Below are 15,204 nucleotides of genomic sequence, written 5' to 3'. Positions count from 1 at the left end.
TCCCAACACACCTCCCCCCAGCAACCCTCAGTCTGTTTTGTGAGATTCAGTCTTTTATGGTTTGTCTCCCTCCCAATCCCATCTTCTTTTATTTTTCTTTTCGTACACCCAAAACCGCCTATGTTGCATTTCTACTTCATCATATCAGGGAGATCATAGGATAGTTGTCTTTCTCAGATTGATTTATTTCGCCAAGTATAATACCCTCTAGTTCCATCCACGTCATCACAAATAGCAGGATTTCATTTCTTTTGATGGCTGCATAGTATTCCATTGTACATATATACCACATCTTATTTATTGATTCATCTGTTGAAGGACATTTAGGTTCTTTCCATAGTTTTACTATTGTGGACATTGCTGCTATAAACATTTGGGTGCATGTGCCCCTTCAGAATGCCACGTTTGAATCTGTAGGGTATATAATCAGTACTACAATCACTAGGTCATAGGGTAGTTCTATTTTTAGCTTGTTGAGGCACCTCCACGCTGTTTTCCAGAGTGGTTGCACCAGCTTGCATTCCCACGTACAGTGTAGGAGGGTTGCCCTTTCTCCACATCCTCGCCAGCATCTGTCATTGACTGACTTGTTCAATTTAGCCATTCTGAAAGGTGTGAGGTGGTATCTCATTCTGGTTTTGATTTGTATTTCCCTGATGCCAAGTGATGTGGAGCATTTTTTCATGTGTCTGTTGGCCATTTGGATGTATTCTTTGCACAAATGTCTGTTCATGTCCTCTGCCCATTTCTTCATTGGATTATTTGTTCTTAGGGTGTTGAGTTTGATAAGCTCTTTATAGATTTTGGATACTGGCCCTTTATCTGGTATGTCATTTGCAAATATCTTCTCCCAGATAACTTCTGACAGTCACCTTTTGGCTTTGTTAACTGTTTCCTTTGCTGGGCAAAAGCTTTTTGATCTTATGAAATCCCAATAGTTCATTCTTACCCTTGCTTCCCTTGCCTTTGGCGATGTTCCTAGGAAGAAGTTGCTGCTGCTGAGGTCAAAGAGGTTGCTACCTGTTCTCTCCTCAAAGATTTTGATTGATTCCTTTCTCACATTATGCTTCTTCATCCATTTCCAGTCTATTTTCATGTATGGTGTAAGGAAATGGTCCAATTTCATTTTTCTGCATGTGGCTGTTCAATTTTCCCGACCCTAAGGCCAGTGGCTCCTTCTCTTCTCTGGGGGCGGCGTGCTGTGCCTTCCCCACACTTGCTCCTGGGGAGCGCTGTGACAGATGTGTGCAACCATGCTTCTCTCTCAGGCAGAGGGGATGCTAGGGCAAAGAGAATTTCCGTCCATGCGGGTATCTTCCACCTTGCTGTGGAGACTAGCTCAGGCAAGCAGCAGCATCCCCAAACCCAACTCTGATTTCCCAACGAAAGCTGTGCTTTCCCAGGGGAGATGCCCAGGCAAAGAGGCTATCAATGTATGCGGGTTTCTCCCACCGCGAGACTGGGCTCAGTCAAGCAGCAGCAGCCCACAGAACATTTCTCAGCCAATGCTGTCCTTTCGCAGAGGCTTTGGCTTGGAGCGAACAGCACTTCGCCGCTGCTACCTCAGCAAGGCATCCAGTAGCGTCAGGGAAGAAGAGCTGCGGGAGAGCTGGTGCCTCTTGGGCCTTGCTTTCCCGGGCTCCATTTTCGTGTCCTCGGTTCACCCTGCCAGGATGAACTAAGCAGACACAGCCACAACCGTGCAGCAGCGTGCATAGCCTAGGATGGCACTCTATGCACACTACCATCTCCCAGTGTAGGCATCGCTTGGCCTTTTACTCTGGCGCACAGGTGGACTCGTGGACTAAGCCAACGCTTTCCCAACAGGAAAGGAGAGGTGACAGGATACCTGCACACCGCCCGTGCACTGAATAGGGAGCTTTGGGGGACTGTCCTCTCTCCTTCCCCTTAAACCCCGTGCCTCCTCCAAGCTTCCACATCCTGGAGGAAGATGGCATCTGATGGCCAGTTTTTTCTGGGAGTTGTTTCTCGAGTTCAGGGTAGGCGCCTGGTGGCAAGCCCATGTCTCCACCACGGACAGGTGGCCAAGGAGCTGCTGTCTCCTTGGGCCCAAAGGCTCAGGACAGGCATGCTTCCTGCCCAGACTCCTTCCTCAGAGTGGAGCCCTTTCCCCTGCCCTAATCTTCCCCTCGTGTCTCCTTAGCAGCCAGGCTTCCGTCGCTCTGCAGTGACAGATGTGTCCCTTTCCTTAAGGCTCTATCCACAGGCGCCACCGCGCTTCTCTCTCAGGCAGAGGGGATGGATGCCCAGGCAAAGAGGATTTCGCTCCATGCGGGTTTATTACACCGTGCTGTGGAGACTAGCTCCGGCAAGCAGCAGGCATCATCCCACAGATCCGACTCTGATTTCCCAAAGAATGCTATGCTTTCCCAGAGGGGATGGCCCGGCAAAGAGGCTTTTGCTCTATACGGGTTTCTCCCATTGTGCTGCGAATACTAGGCTAAGGCAAGCAACAAAAGCAGCCCACAGAACCTACTCTGATTTCCCAGCGACTGCTATGCTTTCGCAGAGGTTTTCAGCTTGGCGCAAACCGCACTTCGCTGCTGCTTCCTCAGCAAGGCTTTGGTCATTCGCTCTGTCGGGGCAGGGAAGAAGAGCCGCGGGAGAGCTGGTGCCTCTTGGGCCTTGCTTTCCCGGGCTCCAAGTTCGCGCCCGGGGTTCACCTTGCTAAGCCGAACTAAGCAGACACAGTCACAACCCTGCAGCAGCGTGCGTGGCCTAGCATTGCACTCTATACCTATTACCATCTCCTGGCGTAGGTAAGGCTTTGCCTTTTGCTCTGGCACTCAGGCAGACTCGGGGTCTAGGCCAGTGCCTTCAACACAGGAGAGAGGAGGCGACAGGAATCCTGCACACAGCCCGTGCACTGGGATTGGGAACTGTGGGGGACTGTCTCCGCTCCTTCCCGGGCACGCCCCTTGCCACCCACAACTCTGCCAAATCTTGGTGGAAGACTGCATCTGACTGCCCTTTTCTCCATGGACTTGTTTCTGCGAGTTCCGGGTATGGCACCTGGGGGCAAGCCCATCTGCCCTTGGGACAGGCCAAGGAGATGCTGTCCCCTTGGGTCCAGAGGCACAGGACAGGCCTGCCTTCCGCCCAGACTCCTTCCTCAGAGTGGAGCACGCGCCCCTGCCCTAGTCGTCCCCTCATGTCTCCTTAGCAGCCAGGCTTCCATCTCTCCGCACAGGGAGCGGGTGACACTTGTCTTGCCACTGGCCTGCTGTTCATGCCACGGTGGGCAGGCTATCCTGCTTCCCGAGCGTTTCCCGACCCCAATGCCAAGGGCTCCTTCTCTTCCCCGGGGGCGTCGTGCTGCGCCTTCCCCACACTTGCTCCTGGGGAGCGCGGTGACAGACGTGTGCGACCATGCTTCTCTCTCAGGCAGAGGGGATGCTTGGGCAAAGAGTATTTCGCTCCATGCGGGTATCTTCCACTGTGCTGCAGAGCCTAACTCAGGCAAGCAGCAGCAGCATCCCCAAACCCAACTCTTATGAAAAACTAATATTTTTAAATTTATTTTTTATTTATTTTCAGCATAACAGTATTCAGTCTTTTTGCACCACACCCAGTGCTCCATGCAAGCAGTGCCCTCTATAATACCCACCACCTGGTACCCAACCTCCCAAACCCCCACCCCTTCAAAACCCTCAGATTGTTTTTCAGAGTCCATAATCTCTCATGGTTCAGCTCCTCTTCCAATTTCCCCCACCTCCCTTCTCGTCTCTAACTCCCCATGTCCATGAAAAAGTAATTTAAAAATTCATCCGCCAGAGTACCCAAAGGGCTCCCGTATAAACTACATGTCGTTACATTATGTCATTCTGCTTTTGCTTCTATTGCTGTCCAAATAATGTTTTAAAACATTCTTTAAAATGGGCCTTTTTAACAAGATTTTTACAAAAGATTTTATTTATTCATTTGTCAGAGAGATAGCACAAGCAGAGGTAGATGCAGGCAGAGTCAGGAGCAGGCTCCTGGTAAGCAAGAAGCCCGATGGGGGACTTGATCCCAGGATGCTGGAATTATGACCTGAGCTGGAGGTAGACAATCAACCAACTGAGCCATCCATGTGTCCCTGAAATGGGCATTTTTGACATTTCCTGATAGCACCTACACACTCATGAATCTCAGACTCATGATATATGGGGCTAGTGGACTTGACAATCATGGAGTCAAGCATGCTGGATTTGACTCACGGGCCTGTCACTGTGAATTTGTGTGGCTTAAACTACAAAAAAAAAAAAAAAAAAGAAAAGCGCTCCCATTTATAGCGTTCACTTTATGGTTCACAAAGCACGTGCCAACAATAAAAATAATGATGTGTTACCGTTACAATTCATAGAAAAGGAGGTACAGGGAAATTGAATGAAAGGGAATAACAAAGTAGGTTTATAAGTCAATCTTCCTTGTAAAAAAATTAACCTGAAAGTGCGTTTCTACCACCTCTCTCCTGTGTGATATGATAAAGAACGACCACGATACATGAATTATAGTTTGGAGTTTTGAAAAGCATAATAGCTTTATACCAACACTTGAGCTTTTATTTATTTATTTATGTATTGCTAACAAGATAGCTCGATTTGATATGCGGTTCCTGACAACCAACCTCAGAAATAATTCCATCTTCATGAGAAGTCAGAAAGAACCACAAACCAAACCTCAAAAAAGATTCAAAGAGAAAATACTCTTTAAAAAATATCCCTTCCTGGGGCACTGGAGTGGCTCAGTGAGTTAAAGCCTCTGCCTTTGGCTCAGGTCATGATCCTAGGGTCCTGGGATTGAGCCCCATGTCTGGCTCTCTGCTCAGTGGGGAGCCTGCTTCCACCTCTCTCTCTCTCTCTCTCTTCCTGCTCTCTGCCTACTTGTGATCTCTGTCTGTCAAATAAATAAAGAAATAAAATCTTTTAAAAAAATTTCCCTTCCTATCAGAAGCAGACCAAACCACTAACAAATTCCCCAGAAAGCTTCATCTAAAAGGTTGTACATTCCTCAGACACCCAGCAGGACCTTGTTCTCTCGGCCTGGTATTTCTTCAATGGCCTATTCCAGAGAATAAGACACTAAACTACTGAACGCCATGGGCCTCAGAACCACAAAAGAGATGATGAGGGACACAAAGCATGTCTCTGGTCACCAAAAGGGTATGGAAACGTTTGCTGCATTTCTGCATTATTCAAAGCTGAGTTTTTAGCTGGAGGCCGCTCCTTTATGATAAATTGCTGATACCGTATAGTAAAAGCTATTATAGGATCTTTTACAAACCATTTCCTGTCTTTGCGTTCTCATGTGCCAAGACACACATGGATTATTTAAAACCGTGAAGAGAGTACTATTGCATTTAAATTGCCTGTAACCTTTGTGTAATAAATTTATGATTGATGATAGATTTAGTTAAAATATAACTATTTAAAATATTTTCTCTCAGTAAACGATTTCAACCTATGCTCATTTAAGTAACTTGGTGCATAATCCCTTTTCTATTAAACCATAGTGCAAGGACCAATGCCGCGTTTCCTAGAGAACCCCAAGCTATTTTTCTAGAATGGCCTTATGCCTATATATCAGGCATCCTGTTTTCACTCCATTTGTGGAGCACCTACCCTGGAGGTGATGTAATAACCAATGACCAAAAAACAATCAAAAAACCCAAACATCCAGGTCGAAGTGCCATCCCTGCCTGGAGATGAGTAGACTGCTCAACAGATCCTGGGCAGGCATCTCAGCCCAGGCCTGTGCTGGGGAAGCTGGTTGCTGGCTTTGGGCGCAATCAGAAAGCCAGCAAACTGACCAGAGAGTGCAGTCATGGTTAACAGGACTGATGACCATTCCGCAGCCCGGCCATGGGTGGACACCCGCTCAGAGAGCCAGGCTAGGAGGCTGCCCAGCACCGGCGCTGGCCATGCTTGCAGCCCCCAGGGCTTCGCCCTCCCGCCCCAGCCAGTGCCTGGCCTTAAGAGAGAGGGGGGCGGGGGCGGCTCAGAGAAGTGGCTTTGCTAATTGCCAAAGCGGGTTGTGAGCTCCGGGAACACTCAGGAGGGATGGGGGCGAGGGCGGGTCGAGGGCGGCAGGGAGAAGAGACTTTGCTAATTCCCGAAGCAGGAAGTGAGCTCAAGGAGGATGTGGCAGAGAGTCTGGGAGGAGGTGGAGCGGCTGGCGGAGGAGGGGCGCACAGCACCACAGTGCTGTGCTGCGGCCCAGTTGGGACTGCAGGACCCACCGGACTTGCAGTCCGTGTGCTCCTGCCTGAGGCCCTGCAGTCCCGCTCCAGCTGCCTGCTGCCTCTTCCCGCCCCAAGGCTTCTCCGGACCACCCTCTTCCCACAGGTAAAATGACACCGCGCCGGGCCCTCACCTGGAGCAGAAAGCGGGGGAGTCCAACTGGGGGTGGGGAGGGGGGTTGTCGAGGCCCAGCCTCCCAGGAACCCCAGGGCACCGGGACCACCCCGGACGCTGGGCTGAACCCGGGTCCTCATGGGGTCGGGCTGGGGACAGCGCCTTGCGAGGTGCCCCCCACAAGTGGGCGCACTAGCCCCCATCGGTCGGCAACCCCACGCATGCTTGCTGAGGACCCCCTTCCCTCCCCCGCGTGGCCCCGCTGCTTTTGTTCTGGACTTGGGATCCCAGGTGGAAACTAGTCCCTCAGACCTCCCTGGCAGCAAGGAGGGCAGGGAGGGATTCTTGGTTTTCTGCCCTGGCTCTCCCCATTCACAAGCCTTCTGGCTTCCCTTTCCTTTCCTCATTGTCAGTTTTATTAAATGGTTTTCTTCTGCATGTTGACCCGAAGAGCTATTTCATGAATGAATATACAGGAAACTGAGTCGGAGCCCACCTGTGAGAGCCCACCTGTAGAGGCCTTTCATTAGAATGGTCTCTGGTCTTAGCCTCAGTTCAGAATACTGCATGTACCTGAGGACCTAGTCCAGATGTTTCTTTCATGTCTGACTTGAATTTGAAATACTCCTCAGACTTCAGCTTCCAAGATTTCTCCAGTCCTTGCTCTCCCAGGGTCTTGGTGGGGATCCGCCATGAGTGTTGAACCCAGGAATGAATGAATGATATATACCCCAGATCGCTGGGGCTTTGTCTTGTTTTGCTGAGGTTGGAAAGGCTTGGGAGAGACCCCCTGTATGCAGATACAGAGCTGCATGCAATTGCTTAGATAAACGTGTTCCCCACTTAATTGCTTGGGCATTGAACATTTCGCCCTTAACCTGTGGCTTGAGCAGTTAGGAGGAGACAATCTGGAGGTGAATCAGAAGATGGCTGAATCCACATGGTGGTGGTCTGGGTTTGGGAGATTTTCCTGGAGATTCAAACGAAAGATCTAAATTCTTCCAGTGGGGAGTGGTAAATATTTTATGGATGGGAGATGGAAAATAAATGTTCTGGTTAACCTTTCCCTCCTCCTCAAAAGCCATTATTTGAAAAAACAAAAAGGGAAGTGAAGGGAGAAATCCTCCCACTCCCATGCCCACTCACCTCCATGGCCACCTCCTCTTCCAAGAACCAAACAGACAAGGTGCCAAGAAGTGTTAGGTACCAGCAGTGGTCTCAGATCTCATTCAAGGATCATGGTGAAAGGCATTCAATGAGATTGTGGGGGCACAGAGATCCAATTAAGGGGGAGAAGTTTAAGGTTTGCCTGGTCCCCTAAAAATTAATGGCACTAGAGAAGATGAGCTTTGGGAACTATAGCTTAATGGATACAATGTGTAAAAAGCTTCAGTGAGTCATGGTGGGAAGAGGCCATGAGGGCAGCAAATACAGTCTTAGATGATGTTATTAATAGCACTACAGGCTCTAGATTTCCTGTGGTGGTGTTCTTGGCAAGACCAGCCCGGCCAAAGTGGATACTCACAACCTGGAACAGAGGGTCTTGGAGATCCCAGCACGTGAGGTATGATGAGAGGGTAAAATGATAGGAGGTCTCCTTTGGAAGGACTGTCTCCTTGACTTTAAAAGGGAGAACCCAAATCTGTAGGTGAAATCTTTTTGGCTACAAAGAGGGCCGAGGCCTCCTAAGGTCAAGGTCTCCTCGTCACTTGCAAAGATGTCGAAGAACATATTCAGACATTTCAAAGATGTCCTCATGTCCATCGGTTCCCACTCTGGAATTCTATCAATAAGGTGAGAGTTCCTCTAGTTGAAAAAAAGATCTAAAAAGATGTCCCTTTCTCATGTAATTTCTGTAACCTCCAGGACACACCCACCTCCCCCTTCCAGCTCTGTAATGAAGCCACAGCTGGTGCCAATTTGTGGAACTCCTTAAAGGCTATTCTCCCTTATATACCCCTGGACCAAGTTCCCATGCTCCCTCACATGATTTCCTGCAATCACCTCCCACCTGGTGTGTTCACACCTGCAAGTGCCTTTTACCAACCCCTTTGCAAAAAGGCAGCCAGAGTGACCTTTCAAAGACCTATCAGTTCCTGGCATTTGTCTCCATAGAAATCTGCACTGATCTTCTAACAAATTCCCAGTCCTTCAAAGGCACCCATAATCCTCCCATCAGTTTCTTCATACCCCTCCAACTGACTGATGCCTGTTCTGCCCCATCTCTCTGCTTTTCAACCACACTGCCTTCCTCTTCCTGTGGAGACCCCTCATGGCGCCTGCCTCCAAGCACAGGTGATTCCCATTGATGGGAAGACCCTCTTCTTCTCCCCCATCTCCCCACTCCAGTTACTCCCACTTATTCATGAGCTCACAAGCCCCATGGTACACACTCTCCATGCAGCCTGCTCTCTCTTTTCTAGCACTGGCCTCTGTTTCTACCTGTGGTTGTGTCATGGATGTCCCTCCACCAGCCAGCCTCCAAGCTCTCCTTCCCTTTAGCTCCAACATCTGACACAGTGCCTGGCACGTAGTAAGCCCTGGCTAGCTTCTAAGAGCCTCACTGAGGGACTGAAAGCATTTTAAAAACGTCACCACGTAGGCTCCAAACTGTAGGCAGAAAAAGCTTTGCCTGGATTGACATTTTAGAGATGTATTCGTCAAGTTGGATGTGTTCACTGTCTTTACCTTGTAAAATTAAAAAAAAAAAAAAAAAAAGGACCTCTGTATCACTTCGATAAAAATGATCTTTCTCCAAACTGACAGGAAGTTCTTGTTTTAGCAATGTAAATCATTCTGATCTTTATCACTAATGTGATCTAATCCTGTCTAATAAAGAATCTTGAGAGTTCTATATCTCTGTAAACATTTAAGAAAAACAATGGACTCAACTCTAATTACTTTTTAACTAACTTGACTTGCCAAAGGAAGGAGAAAGTAAATATCAGAAATCTTACCACTAAGCACAAGTTGCAAGTTATACCTGCCAAAATGTGGTTCAAAATATAAGTAACCAGTCTTCTTAGAAGCTTTTACCTTCTTATATCTGTTATGTTGGGTAAATGAGTAGTTACTAGAACACAGCTGGCTCAGTGATCACAATTCAGCTTACCCTCAGAAATATAAATAGATTACATGTTTAGCCCGGTAACTGGACACTGATATAGAATTATTCACTGGCTGATTCCTAGATCAGAAACCACAAAAAATTTTTCTTTTTAATGGAAGTATGGCTGTTACAATAGTCTCACCTATACCACATACTGATTGACTTAACTACTCTATACTTTACAGCTCTAGATGTAACATTTTAATAAAACAACAATATCTTTGATGGTATCATGGAATTGGAAGTGCCTTGTGCACTTTTCTTAATGTGTATAATTACCTACACATCATAGTAAGTAAATCAAGGCCATTGTCAAGCTTCCTTCAAGGAGAGTCCTTAACTAGAGGGAATTCCCATTGCTCTCAGGATGATAACCTCTGAGTTACAGGTTCCATTAGTTGGCCACACACATTTGGAGGCTTGTGGACTTTCTGACAGCTGAGCAGCATATCTCTGTTTCAAGTATTGTGATCCCTGTTCTTACTGCAAGAGTGACAGTTGTCACTTTTCCTGTGACCCCTGTCTTTAGGAAAGTGTCTGACTCAGAAAGTTGAGTCAGTACCCCCCAAACGTATTTTTCAGGAGAACCACCTCAAAGATAATCACCTGAGATACTGTCAAGAAAAAAAAAAAAAACTGAAATTCAAAGCAACATCCATAATAAGTCTTTTCATGTTGATAAGGAAAGATTTTCCCCTAAATACCAGATAGGCTCCATGAAAGTGAGATCTTTACCTATTTTGTTCACCGTGTCACCAGTCCCTAGAAGAGCACCTAAGACATCACTCAAGATTAGGTTGCTTTGAATGAATCAAATGAATGAATGAACTGTAGCCTTTGATAGTGAGGTAGTTTATTGTCCTTAGGCAAGAGATGGGATTTGTGTTGGGGTTTCAAGAATGGGAGGTGCCGAAGAGAAAATTGAGAAGCTAAATGTGAAAATATGCAATTTACTGACTGGAGTAGTTCTGAATACATTTCAAACATAATTAAACTATGGCTGTGGGTGTATATGCGTTTTCATAATTTTCCCTTGAAAATGTGAGGCATACAGATGTTATCTACAGTGAATTCTGGAGAAAAAGGCATTCTGACAGTCCTCAGCCCATCCACTCCAGGATTGTGACTCTTTCTTCCCCATGTTCTTTCTGACATCATGGACTTTCAGATTGACATCTCCCATCTTGGGTCCCACTCTCATTAGCTGTAGAAGTCATGCGATGTTTGTGATGTGAGGTTGGCAATATCTCTGACCTTTGGTTACAATATGTCTTTGAAAGCCAGTGTTTATTCTGCTTTTACAGCATTTCTCCATTTGAACTGGCCACCTTTTAAGTGGTCATTAGCCACATGTGGCTACTAGCCATGGGACTTGGACAGCAGATGTGTGGAAAATCCGCACATTCTTCCACTCAAAGGATATTGTGAGATATGCTACATCTTTTTTTTAAGTGTCTTTTTTAGATATTTAAATTCAATTAGCCATTAGATAGTACATCATTGGTTTCAGAGAATTTAGTAACTCATCAGTTGTGGATAACCCTTGGTGCTCATCACATCACGTGTCCTCCTTAATGCCTATCACCCAGTTACTCCATGTCTCCCACTCCCCTCCCACCCCCAGCAACTCTCAGTTTGTTTCCTATAGTTAAAGGTGCCTCATGGTTTGTCTCCCTTACTGATGACTCCCATTCAAATTTCCCTCCCTTCCCTCTGATCCTCTGTACTACATCTTAATCTCAACAGTCAAGCAGTGGTAGTAATTTAGTCATGGAGTCATGCATATTCTAAATCTGATGAGGTGGATTCCTATACTGACTTTGTCTCTGCTAGAGCGCTTACATTTGTTATATTACTGCTGCTGTGTTCATGTTTCTCGTTCACTCAATGTCTGTTAAAAGAATTAGTAAAATGTGTGACTGCAGAAAATACAATGGTCATGGATGATGAAGATTTTCTCCTTGACCAGACTGGAGTCAAGTTCCTCTGAGTCCTCTTTCTGTCCAGCCTTGACCTCAGGCTCCACCCACTTAGCCCAGTTTTAGCAAGAAGTCTGCTTAGTCAATTTTTCAGCAATCTCCTATCCTACTCTTGATATCTGATCAAATTCCTTATCTCTCACCCCTGGTATCTTACCACTCTTTTTTTTTTTTTTTAAGATTCATTTATTTTGACAGAGAGAGAGCCTGAGCAGGGGGAATAGCAGAGGGAGAGAGAGAACCAGACTCCCCACTGAGCAGCAAGCCCAATGCCAGGCTTGATCCTGGGATCAGATCATGACCTAAGCCAAAGCCAGAGATTTAACCAACTAAGCCACCCAGGTGCTTCAGTATCTATAACGCTTAATATCTGATCAAATCCCTTATTCCCAGGGCACCTGGTTGGTACACCTGGTTGAACATTTGACTCTTGGTTTCTGCTCTGGTCATGATCTCACGGTCCTGAGATTAAGCCTCACCTCAGGCTCTATGCTCAGTGAAGAGTCTGATTAAAAATTCTCTTTCCCTCTCCCTCTACCCCTACCCCTACCCCTGCTCCCTCTCTCTAAAATGTATTAATAAGTCTTTTAAAAAATTCCTTATCCCCTGATCTCAATTGTTTATGACCCTAGCCTTCCTTCAACAATATTAATGTCCAGATGGTTTAGCCAGAATCCCTTCATCCTTACCCTTGATGTTCCATATTAATTTTACATTCAGTGACCCCCACCATGCTGTTTAGCTGTAAATCTCCATTTATCTGAGCTGAGACAGATTTCTCTCCCATATTATAAAATAAAATCCCATCGTAGTAGCATCCCTTGAATAAAATCTTCCTTACTGTCTTTAATGGGTGTCACAATTTTTTTTTTCTTTAACAGTCAGGAGGGTGCTAATGGAGTACCACGACAAAAGGCCTAACTTCCTATAATGGACATTTCCTTGGTTTACCTGACAAATACTCATTCTCTCTTCTTTTTTTTTTTTTTTTTTTAGGTATGTATTTATTTATTTATTTATTTATTTTTTAATTTTTTATTTTTTATACATATATTTTTATCCCCAGGGGTACAGGTCTGTGAATCACCAGGTTTACACACTTCACAGCACTCACCAAATCACATACCCTCCCCAATGTCCATAATCCCACCCCCTTCTCCCCAACCCCCTCCCCCCGGCAACCCTCAGTTTGTTTTGTGAGATTAAGAGTCACTTATGGTTTGTCTCCCTCCCAATCCCATCTTGTTTCATTTATTCTTCTTCTACCCACTTAAGCCTCCATGTTGCATCACCACTTCCTCATATCAGGGAGATCATATGATAGTTGTCTTTCTCTGCTTGACTTATTTCGCTAAGCATGATACGCTCTAGTTCCATCCATGTTGTTGCAAATGGCAAGATTTCATTTCTTTTGATGGCTGCATAGTATTCCATTGTGTATATATACCACATCTTCTTGATCCATTCATCTGTTGATGGACATCTAGGTTCTTTCCATAGTTTGGCTATTGTGGATATTGCTCCTATAAACATTCGGGTGCATGTGTCCCTTTGGATCACTACATTTGTATCTTTAGGGTAAATACCCAATAGTGCAATTGCTGGGTCATAGGGCAGTTCTATTTTCAACATTTTGAGGAACCTCCATGCTGTTTTCCAGAGTGGCTGCACCAGCTTGCATTCCCACCAACAGTGTAGGAGGGTTCCCCTTTCTCCGCATCCTCGCCAGCATCTGTCATTTCCTGATTTGTTGATTTTAGCCATTCTGACTGGTGTGAGGTGATATCTCATTGTGGTTTTGATTTGTATTTCCCTGATGCCGAGTGATATGGAGCACTTTTTCATGTGTCTGTTCGCCATCTGGATGTCTTCTTTGCAGAAATGTCTGTTCATGTCTTCTGCCCATTTCTTGATTGGATTATTTGTTCTTTGGGTGTTGAGTTTGCTAAGTTCTTTATAGATTCTGGACACTAGTCCTTTATCTGATATGTCGTTTGCAAATATCTTCTCCCATTCTGTCAGTTGTCTTTTGATTTTGTTAACTGTTTCCTTTGCTGTGCAAAAGCTTTTGATCTTGATGAAATCCCAGTAGTTCATTTTTTCCCTTGCTTCCCTTGCCTTTTGCGTTGTTCCTAGGAAGATGTTGCTGCGGCAGAGGTCGAAGAGGTTGCTGCCCGTGTTCTCCTCAAGGATTTTGATGGATTCCTTTCGTACATTGAGATCCTTCATCCATTTTGAGTCTATTTTTGTATGTGGTGTAAGGAAATGGTCCAATTTCATTTTTCTGCATGTGGCTGTCCAATTTTCCCAGCACCATTTATTGAAAAGGCTGTCTTTTTTCCATTGGACATTCTTTCCTGCTTTGTCGAAGATTAGTTGACCATAGATTTGAGGGTCTATTTCTGGGCTCTCTATTCTGTTCCATTGATCTATGTGTCTGTTTTTGTGCCAGTACCATGCTGTCTTGATGATGACAGCTTTGTAATAGAGCTTGAAGTCCGGAATTGTGATGCCACCAACGTTGGCTTTCTTTTTCAATATCCCTTTGGCTATTCGAGGTCTTTTCTGGTTCCATATAAATTTTAGCATTATTTGTTCCATTTCTTTGAAAAAGATGGATGGTACTTTGATAGGAATTGCATTAAATGTGTAGATTGCTTTAGGTAGCATAGACATTTTCACAATATTTATTCTTCCAATCCAGGAGCATGGAACATTTTTCCATTTCTTTGTGTCTTCCTCAATTTCTTTCATGAGTACTTTATAGTTTTCTGAGTATAGATTCTGTGTCTCTTTGGTTAGGTTTATTCCTAGGTATCTTATGGTTTTGGATGCAATTGTAAATGGGATTGACTCCTTAATATCTCTTTCTTCTGTCTTGCTGTTGGTGTAGAGAAATGCAACTGATTTCTGTGCATTGATTTTATATCCTGACACTTTACTGAATTCCTGTATAAGTTCTAGCAGTTTTGGAGTGGAGTCTTTTGGGTTTTCCACATATAGTATCATATCATCTGCGAAGAGTGATAATTTGACTTCTTCTTTGCCGATTTGGATGCCTTTAATTTCCTTTTGTTGTCTGATTGCTGAGGCTAGGACCTCTAGTACGATGTTGAATAGCAGTGGTGATAATGGACATCCCTGCCGTGTTCCTGACCTTAGCGGAAAAGCTTTCAGTTTTTCTCCATTGAGAATGATATTTGCGGTGGGTTTTTCATAGATGGCTTTGATGATATTGAGGTATGTGCCCTCTATCCCTACACTTTGAAGAGTTTTGATCAGGAAGGGATGTTGTACTTTGTCAAATGCTTTTTCAGCATCTATTGAGAGTATCATATGGTTCTTGTTCTTTCTTTTATTGATGTGTTGTATCACATTGACTGATTTGCGGATGTTGAACCAACCTTGCAGCCCTGGAATAAATCCCACTTGGTCGTGGTGAATAATCTTTTTAATGTACTGTTGAATCCTATTGGCTAGTATTTTGTTGAGTATTTTCGCATCTGTGTTCATCAAGGATATCGGTCTATAGCTCTCTTTTTTGGTGGGATCCTTGTCTGGTTTTGGGATCAAGGTGATGCTGGCCTCATTCTCTCTTCTAAAGAAAATTTCCAGTTCTCAGTATAACTGGCAACTCGCCCAGGGGTGGACAAGTGAGTCAGATGAGACCAAAATGAAAATTCTGTTGAGACACTGGACCTTGAGGATTCAAGCCAAGGACAAAAAAGTGTTGGTACTCCATTATTCTGATGGTCCATTA

General features: G+C 45.2%; 1 long non-coding RNA gene across 1 annotated transcript in view; it reads right to left on the bottom strand.

The window, feature by feature from the left end:
• The window catches only part of LOC131808262 (uncharacterized), a 139,913-nt gene that overhangs the window by 112,575 nt on the left and 12,134 nt on the right, over positions 1–15,204 (bottom strand). The window lies entirely within an intron of this gene.

Source organism: Mustela lutreola, chromosome 9 (genome assembly GCF_030435805.1).
Source record: "Mustela lutreola isolate mMusLut2 chromosome 9, mMusLut2.pri, whole genome shotgun sequence".
NCBI classification, from domain to species: domain Eukaryota; kingdom Metazoa; phylum Chordata; class Mammalia; order Carnivora; family Mustelidae; genus Mustela; species Mustela lutreola.
Note: the sequence above shows the minus strand (reverse complement) of the source record. Positions and strands in the feature narration are given on the sequence as shown.